This window comes from Narcine bancroftii, chromosome 2 (genome assembly GCF_036971445.1).
Source record: "Narcine bancroftii isolate sNarBan1 chromosome 2, sNarBan1.hap1, whole genome shotgun sequence".
NCBI classification, from domain to species: domain Eukaryota; kingdom Metazoa; phylum Chordata; class Chondrichthyes; order Torpediniformes; family Narcinidae; genus Narcine; species Narcine bancroftii.
In genome coordinates, this window is record NC_091470.1 from 143,901,534 (window position 1) to 143,922,516 (window position 20,983).

Consider the following 20,983-nt stretch of genomic DNA (forward strand, 5'->3'; position numbering starts at 1 on the left):
TTTTTTACACCGACGACAATGGGGTTTCTCTGACTACTTGCTCCTGGACTTCATCCTCCCCCCCCCCCACCAGCTGACCATAAATCCTCTGAGCCCACCCACACCAGATTCATAGCACTCCTCTGACTGTCCCCAGAGTCAAGTTAACAGTCCCAATGTCAGCCAAAACAGTCCAGGAAAACCATCAGTGATGCACCAGGCACTTGGCCACCCCAGGGTCAAACACACACACACACCACCCCCCCCCCCCATCCGAGTCTGCATCAGGACTCCAAATCTCATTGCTTTTCGAGAGTCTACAATAAACCGTTAAGGAAAAAGTTATTCACAAAGGTGTGTTCGAGATTTAATTTAATACACAGGTGTTCTTTCTTGTTCTGTGGAGTCAAGTATAACTCCATTGCCTCCATTGCCATGTTGACGTGCCCTCTCCATGGTCTCATCCATTGCCAGACTGAGACCACCCACAAATTAGAAGAGCAACACTTTGTTTCAATCTGGACACCCTCCAACCAGATGGCATTAACACTGACCTCTCCAGATTTGGTTAAACCCCCTCCCCCCTCCAATCTTTCCCTGTCTTCTTTGCTCTAGTTCTGTCTCTTTTCACGGTGACAAAAACTACCCCCCCCCCCCATCAATTCCCACCACTCCTTCCTAAAGCCCTCATCACACCTTTTTTCTACTCCTCCCCCTCCCATTCTTCCCTTTTCAGCAGTTGGTCTTGCAGCATCCATAGGAGGTAAAGATATATAACTGACGTTTCGGGCCTGACCCTTTCTTCAAGGTTTGAGTAAAAAGCAGGTAAGGGGTCTGCAGACCTGTGAGACTGAGTTTATGCAATATTTCTGTGTTTTTACTGCAATCACAGCATCCACAGACTTTCCTGTGTTACTCTAGCACTTCACTGCTTTCTGACACGGAAACAGTTATCCAGGCAGTTATGGGTTGAGAGTAAATGGGCTGCTTAAAAGATCAAAATGTCACGATTGTCATTGGGCGTCACGATTAGCGTAGCAGTTAGTGCAACGCCATTACAGTGCCAGAGATTGGGGCAGGGGTTCGAATCCCGCACTGTCTGTAAGGAGTTGGTACGTTCTCCCTGTGTCTGCGTGGGTTTCCCTGGGGGCTCTGGTTTCCTACCACCATTTGAAACGTACAGGGTAAATTGGGTGTATGACTATATATTTAAAAAAATCAACAGTCCCAATAACAACAGCTATGTGCAACTGTTCAGCTCTAATGTAGCAAGGTCCTTTAAAACATTGCCAATCAAGATCTGTCACAAAGCCACATGTCAGGGCAGGCGTGGATGATAAAGAAAGTGTTGTCCTTTCCCAGAGTATAAATTAGCAGAAGCTGTGGGTAGCAGGCAGTGGTTGAGAGGTCGGTTTCAGTTTGCCTGTGAACAGTCCTGTGAACTAAACCTGCTTAATAAATCTCATTGTAATCCTCTTCCACCCCCTTCCCAATCCTCATTAGCATCCCCAGGGGCATGATGACTTCATCATAACATGTGGGTGCAGTACTTAAGTTGCTGAATGAATAACTCTGAGGCTTAGACAGGTCAGGAGTTATGAGTTCAAACCCCACCAAAGCAGCTGTGGAATTTAACTACAATCCGGAGTGATTTTTTTAAAGTGGCTGATTTAAGTAATGATATTTTTTAAAAAAGCTATTCAGTTCACTAATGTCCCATGAGCACAAGAAAACAAACCTTATTTCATGAAGGACAAAAGATCGGTCACATTGATAGCTTTAATGAGTGCACAATGAGGTGCACTCTGACAAATATCTCAGAGGTGATGGGCCAGGAGCCGGAAGGAGGCAGCCAACATCATAAAGGACCCCCATCACCCATGTCACAAACTCTTCTTGCTGCTGCCTTCAGGCCTAAGGTACAGAAACCTGTTGTCCGACACCTTTAGGTTCAATAACACCTTCTTTCCATCAGGCTCTTGAACCACTACTTGGTACATCAACCACCAACATTACAAAAGGACTCTGCACCATTGCAAAGGACTCGGTCACTTTTATTGCATGAGGATATTGATCTTTTTGTATTTATTGTTCTTTTTTAATTAAATTATGTAATTTTTTCTACAAAGTACCTGTTCAGCAAGTAAGGATTTCAGTGCATTTCTATCTTGCACAAAGTTCATGGTAATAAAAAAAACATCATTATTAAAATTACCATCACCTTTAGCGGAGGCTGAGAGTCCAGACCAGCCATTCTCAACTTTTTTTCAGCTCTTCTCCCTGCTCAAAGTTTATGGGCCCCCTTCCCTGTGAAGCAGACAAGTTTTGGTTTCTTCCATACTTCTCTCCTACTGACTCCATGAAAAACATTTCTAAACATTCTTATTATGTGACGTGAAAAGAAAGCAAGGCTTTTACTCAAGCACGATGTGGACCCCTGAAGGAGGCCGCAGGGCTCCCTTTGAGAATGGCTGGCCAAGACACTCTGGATGGATGTAAATATAGTTCCCTTGTCCAATTCTGATTACAGGGTCACACACTCTGCAGCGATCTACAGACCATCCAACACATTGAACATCAATAGAGCATCAAACTCAGTTAAAGATATTGGTCCATTGATCTCAGGTTTCAGATTTATTGTCAGACATGACATTAAATGTCATTACATGCAACCCTGAGGTTCTTTTCCTGTGGGTGAGGCAGAATTACCACGTACTGGCAGTGCAAAAAAAACTACACATGTAAACAAATAACAAAATTGAAACAAACTGCTTGTGCAATACACAGAAAAAAAATCAATGAAGTGGAAAAGTAAGAGTTTTTAAATGAGTCCCTGATTGAGTGTTGTTAAAGAGTCTGGTGGTGGAGGGGTAGCAGCTGTCCCTGAACCTGGTGGTGTGAGTCTTGTAGTACCTACACCTCTTTCCAGATGGCAGCAGCGAGAACAGAGCGTGTGCTGGGTGGTGTGGATCTGATGATTGCTGATGCTCTCCGACAATGAGGAGAGTTTTGCCTGTGATGTCCTGGGCTGTGTCCACTACCTTATGCGGGGGTATTAGTGCCCCCATACCAGACCGTGATGCAGTCAGTCAGCACATTTTCCATCACACATATGTAGAAATTTTGCCAGGGTTACCAATGTCATGCTAAACCTCCACAAACGCCTGAGGAAATAGAGGTGCTGGTGTGCTTTCTTCATGATGCCATTAGTGTGTTGGGTCCAGGAAAGATCCTCTGAGATAGTGACTCCCAAGAACTTAAATTTGCTCATCTTAAATGTCCACATCTGATTCCCCCAATGATCACTGGGTCATATATCTCTGGGCGGCATGGGCTCGTGGGCCGGAAGGGCCTGTTACTGTTCTGTAAATCCATTTAAAAAAAAACTCTTGAGTAATAGGGAACATTCCCCAAATTCACTTAAGTGGTGGAAATGAAACTCAATGTGTTTAATATTTCTCTCGCTATAATTGGTTATTAAATAATTTGGGAGAAGCATGAAGGGGTGGATATGATGCGTCAAACCAAACAAACTCCCCTGTCAGCCTCACAGAGGTAGAGCAGCTCTGAGAAGCAGCTGAGCACAGCTGCCAGTCACATCAGCAAGGCAGCGATGTTCCAGAGAGGTTAAACACAGTCTGCAGATGTTTGAAACCGGTCCCAATAATTGTAAGGGATCCGTGAACTGAGCTGTGCTGAAGTGAACATCTTGTAAAAGTTCGAAACAGGAAGCCAGAGAGGGTCAACATTCCAAGAGGGGATAATTACTGAATTCCCACTTGGAGCTGATTATGTGTCTGCTGCGCTGCAGTCGACCACAGAGCCCACTGACCACGAGTAGCCGTGGTGCACAACATTCCGGGTCATTCTGCTAGACTGATTTGTCACTATGCCAACCCCTCCCCCCTTGTCTGACAGATAGAGGACACTGGGTCAGTGCTGGTCCCACAGGCAGGGGTGATCGCTGCCCTGAGTTATAACCTTGATGGTGCATTCTACTCCTGGGTGTCCCCAATCCTGATGCCAGTGGAGCATCTGCTGGACACACTCATTCCCCGCTGCCACACAGTTCAGCACTTCATCTTCCCCTACATGATGGAGCTGATGGCACATCCCAATCTCCTCTTGAATGGAGGGGATTGATAGGACAAATAGGTGGCAACATATGATTGTGGGCTAGACCAGACGAGGCCTAGACAGGTGGTGCCCTTCTCTCAGTGACACCAGTGAACAGGGGCGGTGTACGAGTGTATTTACTTGCTTGCAGTTAGATTCCCTCCAGCTACAACACTCCACGAACCTCTCCCCATCCATTCACACCTCTTGTATCTCCAACTATTTGTTCTCAGAAAAGATCAAGCATCTCCATTAATCAGACATCTCCATCCATTGGGCACTGGAAGAAAATCCACTGACACTCATCAACTCTGAAAGGGCTCTCTTTTGCTTCTCTTTCTCTCGCACAGATGGGCAGCCGAGGTTCCAAGCAAGCTCATTACCTGAGATCAGGGTGTGACCCACTGCATCATGTAAGAGATCTAACTGAGTGGAATAACTGCAGCCAAGGTACCTTTCACAGGGGCAAGGTTACATTAGAAATCTGGCTGGCACAGCTCTAACGATGATGCTTCTTACAGTCTCTCTGCCAGAACAGGGTGTTGAGTATAGAGACTGGAGCCTGGAGCTCAGTGTTCAACGGGTAGGTGGAGGGAGAGACTCTCACAGGATTGTCTAGATCCTTTATTGACACGTAACAGTACAGAACATGTAATATTACAGGATCTAGACAATCCTGTGAGAGTCTCTCCCTCCACCTACCCGTCATGCACTGAGCTCCAGGCTCCAGTCTCTATACTCAGGTCCCCAGGTCGTGACAACACCCTGTTCAGGCAGAGAGACTGTAGGAAGCATCATCGTTAGAGCTGTGCCAGCCAGATTTCTAATGTAACCTTGCCCTTGTGAAAGGGACCTTGGCTGCAGTTATTCCGCTCAGTTAGATCTCTTTCATGATGCAGTGGGTCAAACCCTGATCTCGGATAATGAGCTTGCTTGGAACCTCGGCTGCCTATCTGTACATTTCTGAGACAAGTCGCTAAATTATTAGTATCTGACCCAATGGCAGAGAAGGTTTAGCTGAGAGGAGGAGTGATCACTATCTCATAGCAAGCTAACATTTAGCAAAACCCCTTGGATTTGCAGGTAATGTAGGAAAGAGTCTTTTCCTCTTGTAGGTTCAGCACAGTGAAGCACTGTGGAAAATTCCTAGTGAGGGAACTTGTTCTGTCTCACCTCTGCGATGGTGGAAGATTACCATCTCCAGGGTAATAGAGCACACCCAGAACACTACAGCACAGTACAGACCCTTCGGCCTTTGATGTTGTGCTGTCTCAGATATTCCTTAAAAAAGTACTAAACGCTCCCTCCCCCGTAAGCCTCTATTTCCATTTGTCTAAGAGTCTCTTCAATGACCCTAATCTTCCAGCCTCCACCACCACCCTGGCAAGGCATTCCAGGCACCCACCACTCTCTGTAAAAAAATCTTGCCCTGATGTCTCCCCTAAACTTCCCTCCCTTCATTTTGTTCATATGTCCTCTGGTGTTTGCTGATCCTGCCCTGGGAAACAGGCACTGGCTGTCGACCCTATGAATGCCTCTCATAATCTTGCAATACCAGACGACAAAAGCCTTTCAGCCCTCTGAGTACCACTGACATTCCACTGTCCGTCTACTAATCCTACACTCATCCCATTTTATTCTCTGCATATTCCCATCAACCCCCCCTCCCCCACCAGATTCTGCACTCGCCAACATATTGAGGTAGTTTACACCAATTAACTTCCCAACCTGCGTAGGTTTGGGACGTGGGAGGAAACCCGAGCTCCTAGTGGGAAGTCGCAGGGAAACTGTGCAAACTCCACACAGACAGTAACAGAGATTGAACACAGGTGATACCGGTGTCAGTCAGTCAGACCGTGTGTGCTACCTATCAGTCACTCTCGTTGTGCACATCTCGTTCATCAGTCACACAGAGACCGTGTCCAGACCATTAGTATGTCTAGTCTGAAAGTCACAGCAGTGCAGGCACGCGTGTGTGAGAGAGACACCAGTGTGTGTGTGTGTGTGTGTGTGTGTGTGTCTGGTGACCCTGTCTGAAGGAAATAACTCGTTTCACTGACTAGAATTGTCACACTGGAGACTGTATTTCATCGACAAGGGAACACAAATTATACTGATGAAAATGGTCTGAAATTTCAGTGGAGAAATGTCACTTCAAAGCCTTCCTCAATAATTCTGCTCCCAAATTATTTTTGGTCCAAGTTAAATCCTTGCTTGTGTTTTGACTGATGACTGTTTCTGCTTCCATCACACAGGCACATCATTATGTCTTTAGTGGCTTTGCCAGATCGATGGAGAAGGGGAAGTTGATGAGAATCGGGTGTGCGTTGGCTTTCTCACTGTCCCAAAGCCAGGAACAAGTCTTGCTTGCGGCACTGTGTCAGTGGTCTGATCAACAAGCCTGCTTCCGCTCCTAGGTATTACCCAGCTTTGAAACGATTTCCCTTGAGGAAGTTCAAGAGTGTGTGCTGAAGACAAGTTGTTTGTTTCGATTCTGTGAGCAAAAATACAGAACAGGAATGTGGATTTGTTAGTAGCACTTTGAAGAGACTATTTAAATCCTACCTTGCCCAAGTTGTCCCTGAAACAGAAAGGAATCACACCTTTGAACTCCCTCCCTCAGTCAAGGCTTGTCTGTTGTCTGTTCTAACAGTTCACCTCCCCTCTGATGCTCCCCACTGCAGAAGATGAATGGGAAACTGCTCAACCATTGTGATCCAGACACCAAATGCTCAGTGCTCTCAAGCATTGACCCACATTAAGTCAGGGTCCCTTGTGGGCCCCGACCAAATCTTCTTCCCTGAGGGTTGACCATTTGAGATAAGTCTTCAGGGGCTGGAAACTCGAATGCCCAGGATCAGGCTGCAGGAAGTGACACACCTAGCCCCGTCGTTCACCAACCTCCCGTCCACTTCAGGCATCGATCTGAGGTACTGTCTCACTTTATCCATTCATTTATTAATAACAGTTGTCACGTAAATGGATTCTGTGAAGTGTGTACATGTATCGTTGGTCTGTATAGATGTTCGCACTGTTTTTGGACCCCGGACCGACCGGTCGGAGAAAACTGTTTCATTGGGTTGCACCTTTATAGTCGGATGACAAATGAATTTGAAAAAGGCAGCCAATTTCATACAAGTCCCCCACCACCCTGGTCACAATCTCTTTCCACTTCTCGCTTCAGGCAGAAGATACAGAAGCTTGACACCCAACATCTCTAGGTTCAAGGGCAGTTTTTACCCACTGTTATCAGGCTGTTGAACCTCTCCCCTGATCCTGACCTGATCCTCACCATAAACTACTCCGGGACCAGCCCAATGTTATTGTTTTCCTCCCAGTCACTGCAATGAAGTAGAGTTATTTACTTATCCTTTTATATTTAGGGTCTCGTTATTTCTCTCGGCGAATTGTGGCAATTTAATGAATATTATTGTTGTCGGTGTAACTTGTGTACCTGTGTGGCTGCAGCAAGTAAGAATTTCAGTGCGTCTGCACTTTGTATGTTACAATAAACTCTCATCTTTTCCACAACCACTTCTGGAAAATCAAAATCCAAGATGATACGCTGCATACCATGGATAATTTTCTACATCTCAGGGACCTGCTCCCTGTGAAGGCAAATGAGGCTGGGTAGATTCCCCACTGATTCCATTACACCAGCACAGATGGCAGCCAACGGGGGTAACCAGGCCACAAACTGGTAGCCTGTTGAGCTCTGTGGTTTACAGACCCAGTGCCAGGCAGTTACAGGTGGACAGAGAAAAGAGAAAGGACACAAGATCCAAGATTCCTTGAGTGTCATGGACAAACAAGGTTTGTCATTATTTGGTTTGCTGTAAAGGCATGCAAGGAGGCGCTCTCACCAGCAGGGGGAAGAGGAACAAAAGAGAGTCCCTTCAGAGGAGCATCACTTGATTTTCCGTCTGGCCACTCTCCAACTTGATGGCATTAACATCGACTTCTCTGGTTTCTGTTAGCCCACTCCCCATTCTCCCTCTCTTCCCCACCCCTCTGTCTCCTTTCATCTAGTTCTCAACCCCCTTCCCTCTCCATTCACAGAGGCATCTCCCCCTCCCCCTGTTTGATGAGATGACCTCCCTCCCATATCCATTTATTACGTCCTGCCTTTGGGCCATTTTGTTCCAATGCCTGCTGACATTTTCCCATACCTTGAAGGGCTCAGGCCTGAAATGTTGATTCTGTATTTTTATCTTTGCTGTATAAAGTACACTGTTTGACCAGCTGAGTTTCTCCATCTTTAAGTTCTTACTTTTCCCTTCAGAGTAACTGAGAACCCGTGGATTCATCTCCTGCTCTCCCGCAGCCTCTGCAATCACAGGAGCCCTGCTTCCCTTTGGGAAACTTCAGGGTGAATGTTTCTTGAAACATACTGCTGTAATGTTGGTCGCCCACCACACAGTTCTGACCGGATAACGGCACCTTCACGTTCCCAACAACCTGTTCCCAACAACAGGTCCTGTTCACATTAACCCCAGGAGTGAAATACAAAAGTCTGCAGGTCCTGTAATTGTTGTCATGCCTTGAAGGAGGGCTCAGACCCAAAACATCAGAAATGTGGATGTTGAGAGACCAGCTGAGTTCCTCCAGAGTCTGCATTTTTACTACAATCACATCTTCTACAGACATTCATGCTTCACTCTTTCATACATTAACCCCAGGGCCTGGCAATGGTCAAATTGAATTCGGAGAGGGGTTTACTTTAGACGTGAGCAAATCTGTATCTCCACCTCAAGTCTCCTTGTCTTGGTTTGGAAAAATCCTGCCTGGGCTCATCAACTTTGTAATTTTTTTTTAATGGGAGCTTGCTATGCATACATTGAATGCTGCAATCCTACAGTGACTGTACTTCAAAGTATTTAATTGGCTGAAAAGGGTATTGAGATTGGGTAAAGTGCTGTGGAAATTATTTCTATAGTACCATGTGGGGAATGGGTCAGCAAGCGGCAGGAGGGCACGTTAATCTTTTGGCTCTGTGGCCCTCTGCTGGTGAAGGGTAGTGGTGCGGCTGCAATAAGTGGGCTCAGTGCCCAACTTTAAGCTACCCTGAATGACTGAAACAGATATTCACAGCCGTGCGGAGGCTGATCAGCTTGAACGTGAAGCTGAAGTCAGGATTTGAACAGCTACCACTACACAGTGGGATAGACTCGAAGTACCCCTCCACCCTCAGACTCCTCAACAACAAACTCAATCGGAATCATGTAATGACTCTTAACTGTGCACTTTATTGATTTTTTAAAATTCTTTCTGTATTGCAATCAGTTTGTTTACATTTCTTTATTTCCTTATATGTGTAGGTTGAGTGCAGTTTCTATTGCACTGCCAATAAGTGGTAATTCTGCCTCTCCCGCAGAAAAGAAATGTCATGGTTGTATGCGATATGCATGTTCTCTGACAATATATCTGAGATCTGAATGTCTCCTTCAGTCTGTGCACTTCTCCTCAGTTAAACACAAAACTCTGCAGAAAAGTATTGGAGAAACTCAGCAGCATCCCTAAGAAGAAAAGATGTACAGTAAAACCCCAGTTATCTGGAATTGAAGCAACCCGCAGTCTCAAGCAACCAGCAAGAAAATTGGCAGAAATAGATATAAACATGGAAGTTTTAAATTGGTGTGCCTCGCCATTAGTTTGCCAATCCATGCAACATGCAATCTCAAGCAACTGGAAAATTCATTTATCCGACATCTATCATAGGTGCCAGATACCAGGGGTTTTTCTGTATAACCAACTTCACGGATCTGAGCCCTTCGTAAAGGTATGAGCAAAATCCAGGCTTGCGCCTGAATAAAAATAAAGTTGGGGGGGGAGAGGGAGGAAGGGGCAGGGGGAAGAGCGCAGGCCAATAGACAAGAGGTGATGGGTGGATATGGGTGGGAGGGCATAAGAGAAAAAAGCTGGGATGGGGGGGTTCTCATTTCACATAATGTTTCCATGAAATACTTCGCTGCCGACTCTACTGCCTCCTGCAGTCCCAATTAACATTATATTGCACTGCCTGCGAGGGTTTGACTTGCCTGACCAGCACTCAAAACAAAGCCTTGCCCTGTGCCTTGGTGCCTGAGACAATGGATAATTCAATGTCACCCCAACCCCTCCCCCTCCAGCCTGCAGCTCCCTTGTCCACGTCACTCACGCACACCCAGACAGATGTAAATAAACTTGGCCGATCTCCATGAGTTTCTGCACTAGGAGCTATTGATTCAGGCACTGACTCAACCCCAGAGAGAAACAGAACGATCGCCTGGGCCCAGCTTCCAGAGAGGTCACATTGTAAAACAAGGTCAACACCAGTGTGGAACACGCAGCAGTCTCGTGACAATTTGTGTCTGATGAGTAGCAAACCCCTCAGAAATTGGGTAAATTGCTGAAGCTTCCAGCAGAGGATTAGCCAAGTTTATTGCTAATACAGTACACGGAGAAGGGTTCTTCTGTGAGCAAAAACACAATGCTGGAGAAACTAGGCAGATAAAACCGTGTTCTTTATGTAGCAAAGATAAAAATACAGAACCAATGTTTCAGGACTAAGCCCTTCATCAAGGTATGTAGCCAGATGTAAGCAGGCCCCTGAATGTTTCTTCAGAATGTTTTCACTTCAGTCACAGCGTCTGCAGACTTTCATGTTTTACTCTTCCTTCAACGAGCATTCTAACAGGTTATCTCTAACATTCATACAGCCTCGTAAAGAGCACACTTTACAGAATGTAGGATTGGAATGAAAAGATAAGCAGTAAGCAAGGGCAGTGTGAGAGGACTGTTGTGGGGCTCGTTCGGGAGACTGATGGCCGCAGGAAGAAATGGTCTTCAAGTCCATTAGTGCACGCTTTCACACTCTTCAAAGCCTTCTCCCTGATGGGAGGAGGAGTGGTTCGGACGCCTGTTGACATTTGTCCATACCTTGATGAAGGGTTCAAGTCCGAAACATCAGTTATGTATTTTTACCTTTGCTATATAAAGGAACTGCTTGACCTGCTGAGTTTGTCCACCTCTGTATGTTTTTTATTGTTATGTAATATTATGTGAAATTGCCTTTAGTCCTGCTGCGGCAGGTAGAAGTTCATCATCAGAGAAATTGCCTGGCATCCCTTACAGGAAGGAGAAGAGAAGCAAAAGTGAGTCCCTTCAAGCCCATGGATTAATCTCCAGCCCTCCCTTCCGTCACACAGATCCATCGGCCACCTTAATTCCAGATCCAAACCTCCAACACGATCAGAGAGCCCTCTTGGGTCAAAGCTCCGAAGCCCGATACCCCTTCAGCCAGTCTCCAGCAGTCTGCAGCCTGGTGTGATGGGTCCTTCAGTGTGCTGGCTCCCTTTCCCAGCCAGCGGAAGATATGGATGGAGTCCGCGGAGGGGAGGGAAGTTTTGCGTGATATTCCAAGCTGCATTCACTCAAGCAATGATCCCCAGGAGCCAAAGACAACTAGGGTGTGGTGCTGAACTAGAAGAACATATAAACCCAGGGATTAAACTGTTGTGACACTAATCATGGGTCATTAGTTTGGGTGTGAGTTTTGTCTGTAATTTGGCTCTGATCAATAGGATTTGGTGATACCATAAATCTTCCAATCTAACAAGCCGTTTAAAAGGTGCTTTTCTCCCATCCTCATCCACTGCCCTGCACTTTGAACACAACTCAAAACTATCATATGTACCATTCTTGCCCAGCACACACTTCTTTGACTCAGGGGAGGTTAAAGTACTGTCTAGCTGTCGCAATAGCCTCCTTTAAACTGTAGCACCTGGGTAACCCTCCTGGTGCCCAGGTGTGATTACTGGGGCAAAGGTGCTGGAAGCACCTTTTAAATTGCAGGGGTATCCACCCATTAAATTGCCAACCTGGCGATCTAAGGGGGATCCCGCCCCTGTGAAGAGGCATCACATACTCGCTGGAAGTACCACCGGATGTTCAGACGCTGGCTGCCCAGCACTGACGTCACCAGAAGAAGCATGTCAGCCATTTTCATTTTCAAATTGCCTGTGGACGTGACCTCGGTAAGTTTAACTGGGTTCCCCAACTCCCTCTGAGGTAGGTCAGGGACTTGGTTGGATTCCGACAGTGTTGACCGGGTCAGACCCTTTCTAACTGTTGTGTAACTGGGGCGCTAACTGGGCAAATTGCCCGGTTAACCCCGTTTTACACGGCAGTTTGAAAGGGCCTTATGTATAGCAGAGACTCTGGGCTCAAAAGCTTGAGTGGTTTGGTGGAGATGGGCAGGATCATTGCACAAATGCAGCCATTCTAAACAGGGGCCCAAGGACCCCCCTCCCCTGGAAGCACATTGAAGTAAAACCTTTGTTTTTGTTTCACCTCATAACATAACAAACATATAACATAACAATTACAGCACGGAAACAGGCCATTAGGCCCTTCTAGTCCGCACCGAACCAAACACCCCTCTCTAGACCCACTTCCCTGCACAATGCCCATAACCCTCCATCTTCTTCTCATCCATATACCTGTCCAACCTTTTCTTAAATAATACAATTGACTCCGCCGCCACTATTTCTCCCGGAAGCTCATTCCACACGGCTACCACTCTCTGAGTAAAGAAGTTCCCCCTCATGTTACCTCTAAACCTCTGCCCCTTAATTCTTAACACATGTCCTCTTGTTTTAATCTTTCCTCCTCTTAACGGAAATAGTCCATCCTCATCCACTCTGTCTATCCCTTTCATAATCTTAAATACTTCTATCAAATCCCCTCTCAACCTTCTACGCTCCAAAGAATAAAGACCTAATATGTCCAATCTCTCCCTATACTCTAGATGCTTAAACCCAGGTAACATTCTGGTCAACCTTCTCTGCACTCTCTCCACTCTGTTTATATCCTTCCTATAATTAGGCGACCAGAACTGCACACAGAACTCCAAATTAGGCCGCACCAACGTCTTATACAATCTCAACATCACCTCCCAACTCCTATATTCCATGCAATGATTGATAAAGGCCAGCATACTAAAAGCCTTCTTCACCACCCTATTCACGTGAGTTTCTACCTTCAGGGAACGATGTACCGCTACTCTTAAATCTTTCTGCTCTTCTGTATTCATCAATGCTCTCCCATTTACCATGTATGTCCTGTTCTGATTCTTCTTACCAAAATGAAGCACCTCACACTTATCAGCATTAAATTCCATCTGCCATTTTTCAGCCCACTTTTCTAAGCAGCCCAAATCCCTCTGCAATCCTTGAAAACCTTCTTCATTATCCACTATTCCACCTATCTTAGTATCATCTGCATATTTACTAATCCAATTCACCACCCCATCATCTAGATCATTAATGTATATAACGAACAACAATGGGCCCAATACAGATCCTTGAGGCACACCACTGGTCACCAGCCTCCAACCTGACAGACAATTATCCACTACCACTCTCTGGCCTCTCCCTTTCAGCCAATGTTCAATCCATTTGACTATCTCAAAATTTATACCTAAAGACTGCACCTTCCTAACTAACCTTCCATGTGGTACCTTATCGAAGGCCTTACTGAAGTCCATATAGACAACATCCACTGCGCTACCCTCATCCACATTCCTAGTCACCTCTTCAAAAAATTCAATCAGATTGGTCAAACATGACCTTCCTCCCACAAATCCATGTTGAGTGCTCCTGATCAGACCCTGTCTATCCAGATGTTTATAAGTACTATCTCTAAGAATTTTCTCCATTAATTTACCTACCACAGACATCAAACTTACAGGCCGATAGTTGCCAGGCTTCCTCCTTGAACCCTTTTTAAATAACGGAACCACATGCGCAATGCGCCAATCCTCCGGCACTATCCCCATATCTAATGACATTTGGAAAATTACCGCCAGAGCCTCTGCTATTTCCTCCTTCACTTCTCTCAATGTCCTGGGGAAGATCCCGTCTGGTCCCGGAGACTTATCCACCTTTATATTCTTCAAAAGCCCTAAAACTACATCTTTTGTAATCTCTATATTCCCCATATTTACCCAATTTGCTTTTTTATCTCACATCTCCCAATATCCTTCTCCTTAGTGAATACCGAAGAAAAGAAACTGTTCAATATCTCCCCCATTTCTCTAGGCTCCACACACAGTTTTCCGCTCTGATTTTCTAAGGGACCAATTTTGTCTCTAGCTTTCCTTTTACTGTGTAACCTAAATATTTTAAAATGTTTTTTATGTAGTCGATAGAAGTACAGACAAAACCAAAACTGGACTGCTTCACATGGAAGGGGCCCGTAAACTTTGAACAGAGTCCTGGGTGGGGGGGGGGGGGGGAGGTGTCCATAGCCGAAAAAGGTCAAGAATGTCTGTGCAATAGGAGGTGAAAGCAATGAGATGGGCATTTCAGGTAACTGAGCAGGGTTCCAACCTGAAACAGTATAGAGACTGCCTGATAGACATTACGTAAACCGTTCTTCAGTACAAAAATAAATGGTATTGACATTTTATTATTCCCTTTACAACCACTTACATATACCTCACGAACAAACACACATCATTATTCCCCTCATGAAGACCAGCACTTGGATTTCATTCTAGAATTTTCATCGGACATACGGCACATTCAAGAGAAGGCGAATGCGGTGGCCGACGCCTTATCCAGACGAGACATACATACATACGATGACTACCATTGACTTTACTACTCTAGGCGACGGTCCCTCAGCCACCATGAGGAACACCAGAGTTCCTCTGGTGTTTGTTTTCTACTCCAGCCTCTTGTGCCTCCATGGACAGGGTCGTGGGAGAGAGAGGATGGAGCAGGGCACACAGACTTTAAAACGTGGATGCAACTCGAAGGGAATGCGGGGAAAGTGTCGCTGGTCTGGGAGTGATTGGGACCTGGTGCTTGCTGCCCATGAGGTGGAAATGCAGCTTGACAAAAGCATTGGAAAGAGAAGGTAACCTGCAAGGTTATGGGGAACCAATGTGACAGTTGGATTGTATCCAAGTGGCAGTCGTTCAGTGTGGAAAAGGCCCTTCGGCCCAACTCATCTGTGGAGACCACATTTTGCCATTCTAGGCATTGAATCATTGATCTGTTGGGTGTAAAATTAAAACCTCATCAAACCAATCCTGAGGGAACCTGTAGCTCAAGAATGTTTCAAGTTCAAGCTTATTATCCTCCGATTGTACAAGTACATCCTGGCAATTATACCAGTCCTCAGTGCAAAACCATGCAAACAGATCCAGGGCTAACACACATACAGACAAATGATACATATGCAGTATGTATATACAAATAGAAAATAAATCAATATTGTTAAATAAATAGTATTGTCTTGGAAGGTTTGGACGGCATGATTAGTGTAGTGGCTAGTCTTTGGCTTGGCTTCGCGGACGAAGATTTATGGAGGGGGTAAAAAGACCACGTCAGCTGCAGGCTCGTTTGTGGCCGACAAGTCCGATGCGGGACAGGCAGACACGGTTGCAGCGGTTGCAGGGGAAAATTGGTGGGTTGGGGTTGGGTGTTGGGTTTTTCCTCCTTTGCCTTTTGTCAGTGAGGTGGGCTCTGCGGTCTTCTTCAAAGGAGGTTGCTGCCCGCCAAACTGTGAGGCGCCAAGATGCACGGTTTGAGGCGTTATCAGCCCACTGGCGGTGGTCAATGTGGCAGGCACCAAGAGATTTCTTTAGGCAGTCCTTGTACCTTTTCTTTGGTGCACCTCTGTCACGGTGGCCAGTGGAGAGCTCGCCATATAACACGATCTTGGGAAGGCGATGGTCCTCCATTCTGGAGACGTGACCCATCCAGCGCAGCTGGATCTTCAGCAGTGTGGACTCGATGCTGTCGACCTCTGCCATCTCGAGTACTTCGACGTTAGGGATGAAAGCGCTCCAATGGATGTTGAGGATGGAGTGGAGACAACGCTGGTGGAAGCGTTCTAGGAGCCGTAGGTGGTGCCGGTAGAGGACCCATGATTCGGAGCCGAACAGGAGTGTGGGTATGACAACGGCTCTGTATACGCTTATCTTTGTGAGGTTTTTCATTTGGTTGATTTTCCAGACTCTTTTGTGTAGTTTTCCAAAGGCGCTATTTGCCTTGGCGAGTCTGTTGTCTATCTCATTGTCGATCCTTGCATCTGATGAAATGGTGCAGCCGAGATAGGTAAACTGGTTGACCGTTTTGAGTTTTGTGTGCCCGATGGAGATGTGGGGGTGGCTGGTAGTCATGGTGGGGAGCTGGCTGATGGAGGACCTCAGTTTTCTTCAGGCTGACTTCCAGGCTAGTGCAGTGCCTTTAAAGCACCAGTAATTGGAACCAGGGTTCAAATCCCGTGCTGTCTGTAAGGAGTTTGTACGTTCTTCCTTTGTCTGCGTGGGTTTTCCCTTGGGGCTCCAGTTTTCTCCCACCCTCCAAAACATATCAGGGGTGTAGGCTAATTGGTTGTAATTTGGTGGCATGGGCTCGTCAGCCAAAAGGGCCTGTTACTGTGCTGTGCATCTAAATTTAATTTAACTTACTTTGTATATACAGTTCATTCAGTCATTTAGCATTCTCTCTGGAAAGAAGCTGTTCCTCAGCCAGGTGGTGCTGGCTCTGATACTCCTATATCTCTTCCACGATGGGAGCAGCTGAAATATGCTGTGTGCAGAGTGCAAGGATCCTTAACGATTTTGCAAGCTCTCTTCAGACAACGATCCTGTTATATCACGTCGATGGAGGGGAGGGAAACCATCCTAATCACACCCAATCCTAGTCAAAGGCTTTTGCAGCATCTTGTGCCTAGATCCCAACTGGGCCCACATCCTTTCGGCCCCCCCCCAACCCCATTCACTCTTCCCCTCAACTTTGGCTGTGTCTCTGCCCCTCCCCCCACCAAATCCACTCCCTTCCTGATTGTCAACCCCCTGCCCTACTCTGATGTAAACCTGGAACTGACAGCCAATAACTGCCTTCCTAGCCTGGATCAAATTCCTCATTCAGTCCCCGGGTTCATGATAGACGGTCTCTAAACGCTCTTCCAGAAACTAGCATGAATGATGGGCTGAACAGCCTCCTGGTGGCAACAGTTCTATAACTTCCCCCTTTCCCCCCCAACTCTTTTATTCAGACACTTCCCAGCATTTTCTCATACCTCAATATCTTATGTCTCTGCCTTTGCTACATAAAGAAAACAGTTTGACTTGCTGAGCTTCTCCAGCATTCATTTCAACAACGGTGTCTACAGAATTTCGAGGTTTACTTCTGCCTTTCAATGATTTCATGGCTGATCTGATGACGGGCTCATCTCCACCGACCTGCCTTTCCCCCCTATCCCTTAATTTCCCTACTATGTAAAAATCTATCCAACCTTGTCTTAAATATATTTAATGAGGTCACCTCCCCTGCTTCATCGCCTTCTGCCTTTCAATGAAATCACAGCTGATCTGATGACGGGCTCATCTCCACCGACCTGCCTTTTCCCCCTATCCCTTAATTTCCCTACTATGTAAAAATCTATCCAACCTTGTCTTAAATATATTTACTGAGGTCACCTCCCCTGCTTCATCGCCTCCAAAGTCTGGGGGGGGGGGGGGGGAACCAAGAAAGAACATGCTGCATTTATATATCTCCTCTTACATCCTCAGAAAGGCTGAAAATATTTTGGAGCCAATGACTTGAGGAAATGGTTTACTGACTACTTTGTTCTCGCAGGATAGATCCAGATCAGCCTTATGCCAATGTTCACACATCTTTGTGTCTCAGCTCAAGAACAACCCCTTCTATCCCCCTCTCTTGCATGACCAATTCCAGTTTCCCATCAGATTAGTGGACACCATTCATCTCAACTATTGCCTGCAGAGTGAGTTCACCATTCTGAATTCCTGATGGAGATCCCATTCTGGAGTGGGTTGCCACATCCCTGACCTCCATCGTTTCACCATCCCTGGAGATAATGGGGTGACCGAGTTTTCAACCCCCACCCAGCAATGTGGACTGCTCCCTCTGGGCCATGGCCTGAGGCTTCAAGACTCCTTCCTGACATGGCTGCACCAAAATGCAACTCCTCAGTGGAGTGCTCCTTGGTCAGAGCATTTACCTTGTAATTTGGATGTGGAACCAAATCCACATCTGCCCTTAGGACTGGAGGCATTGTATTGCAGGGAGAGGTAAGTTAAACAGAGAGTGGTGGGTGCCCAGAATGCATTGCCAGGGGTGATGGTGGAGCTGATACATTAGGGACATTCAAAAAACTCTTCGACAGGCGCATGGATGCAAGAAAAATAAAGAGTTACAGGTGTGAGGTTGGGAAGGATTAGATAGTTGTGGAGTAAAATTATCTAAGTTGGCACAACATTGAGGCCAAAGGGCCTGTACTAAAGTGGAACACACTGTTCTATATTCTCAGAGTTATTCCCTGGAGTGGTGGAGGCTGAGAGGGGATCTTACAGGTTATAAATCATGAAGGACATGAAATTTGCTGGGTTTTTTTCCCTCCAGGATAGCTGGTTCTAGAACTAACAGGGGCATAGGTTTAAGGGGAGGGGAGAGAGACTGAAGATGCCGCTGGGCAACCTTCTCACTCAGAGGGTAGTCTGCATCGGCAACAAGTTGCCAAAGGCAAAAGGAAATGTTTCAAAGGATACGAACCAATTGCAGGCAAATGGGAAAGGCAACTTGGTCAGCACGGACGGGGTGGGCCAAGGGGCCTGTTCCATGCTGTACGAGTCTAAACTCCGTCAATTACAAACGAAAGATTCCAAACTAGGAAAAGGAGGTGTTTTCTCTCGGCTACCCGTGAAGTTTACTGCAAGGTCTTCGACCTGGAACTTTACCTCTGCTTCATTCTCTACAGAGGTTAACTCACCAGCTGAGTGTTTCCAGCATTTCCTGGTGTTGCCCTTTGTGTGACCTTGCTGTGTAAAAATTGGCTTCCAACTTTCCTCTGAGCTTCAGGGGATTTACATGTGGAAATCTTTCAATTAATTGAATAAATGCTATCGGAGAATTCTGAACTCCTGTTTAATCTTCTCATTGTTACTTTCAGGTTGAAGGTACAGAATTATGAAGACCAGCACCTCTAGGATCAAGAACAGTTTATTTCCAACAGTGATCAGGCTCTTGATCCAGGACTACACCCAACACCACAAAAGGTCTTTCTTCACTAGGATCACTATGAATATTTAATATTTATCTTATGTATTTATTGTTAATGTAGTGGTTAGTGCCGTGGCCAAGCGAGCTGGGACGTGGCAGCGAGGTCCTTGGATCGTAGGTTTTATATCGGAGTGGCCTTCTCCTATGCAGGTTTCTTACCCGGGCTGGAGGGGTCTGCCTCCCCTCCTAGGTCGGTCCATACTGCCCAGACCGGGGCCGAGGCCGCCGCAGCTCTCCCTGTGCCCGGACTGGGGCCGCCGCCTCCCACTCTCTGCCCGGATCGGGGCCTCCGCCTGCCTCACTCGACTGAGGCTGGGGCCGCCGTCTCCCCCTTGCTCCTGCCCGGATCGGGGCCGCCGCCGCCTACCCTTCGCCCAGACTGGGGCCAGGGCTGCCGCAGCTCTCCCTGTGCCCAGACTGGGGCCTCCGCCTCCCACTCTCTGCTCGGATCGGGGCCTCCACCTGCCTCACTCGACCGAGGCCGGGGCCGCCGTCTCCCCCTTGCTCCTGCCCGGATCGGGGCTGCCGCCGCCAACCCTTCGCCCGGACCGAGGCCGGGGCCGCTGCAGCTCTCCCTGTGCCCGGACTGGGGCCTCCTCCTCTCACTCTCTGCTCGGATCGGGGCCTCCGCCTGCCTCACTCGACCATGGGTGTAAAGGGTGGGGCCAGTACTGCGCGCACTGCACTCCACCTAAAAGCTCCTTTGCGCAGGCCCGAGGACAGGTCCACGTCCTCCCCCTCCACGTCCTCCCCCTCCACGTCCTCCCCCTCCACGTCCTCCCCCTCCACGTCCTCCCCCTCCACGTCCTCCCCCTCCACGTCCTCCCCCTCCACGTCCTCCCCCTCCACGTCCTCCCCCTCCACGTCCTCCCCCTCCACGTCCTCCCCCTCCACGTCCTCCCCCTCCACGTCCTCCCCCTCCACGTCCTCCCCCAAAAGATGCTCACAAACTCAAGCTAGCATGCTGGAACATCAGAACCATGCTAGACAAGGCTGACAGCCACCGACCTGAACGTCGGTCTGCCCTCATTGCACATGAACTCCTCAGATTTGACATCGACATAGCCGCTCTCAGTGAAGTCCACCTGGCAGATGTAGGCAGCCTCCAAGAACGCGGCGCGGGCTACACGCTCTACTGGTCTGGCAAGCCTTCGGATGAATGACGCCTATCTGGTGTAGGCTTTATGGTCAAGAACTTCATTGCCTTCAAACTCGAAAACCTTCCGACAGGCCACTCGGACCGAATCATGTCCATGCGACTCCCCCTTCAAAACAAGCATTGCATCACCCTCATCAGTGTCTATGCTCCAACCCTCCAGGCGGAACCAGCAGAAAAGGACAAGTTCTACTCTGACCTGCGCAACCTCATCCAACGCACCCCTACAGCCGACAAGGTTGTCATCCTTGGCGACTTCAATGCTCGCGTCGGCAAAGACTCAGAAACCTGGCCAGGAATCCTGGGCAAGCATGGCGTCGGCAAGTGCAACGACAATGGGCGCCTCCTGTTGGAGCTCTGCGCAAAACAGCGGCTTGTCATTACAAACACCCTTTTTCAGCAGAGGGACAGCCTTAAGACTACCTGGATGCATCCCCGATCCAAACACTGGCACCTCCTGGACTACATCCTGGTGCGAGAAAGTGACAAACGAGATGTGCTCCACACCAGGGTCATGCCCAGCACGGAATGCCACACTGACCACCGGCTGGTTCGCTGCAAGCTCAACCTTCTCTTCAAGCCAAAGCCCAGGAACAGTAAAGCCCTCAGAAAGAGGTTCAATGTTGGAAACCTGCAGTCAGACGAAGCGAGA

General features: G+C 47.4%; 1 protein-coding gene across 1 annotated transcript in view; it reads left to right on the forward strand.

The window, feature by feature from the left end:
• The window catches only part of perm1a (PPARGC1 and ESRR induced regulator, muscle 1a), a 125,788-nt gene that overhangs the window by 76,601 nt on the left and 28,204 nt on the right, over positions 1-20,983 (forward strand). The window contains exons 2-3 of the mRNA XM_069918359.1: positions 6,351-7,025; positions 19,066-19,171. The gene's annotated coding sequence lies outside the window, so the exon portion shown is untranslated. The remainder of the gene's footprint in view (positions 1-6,350; positions 7,026-19,065; positions 19,172-20,983) is intronic.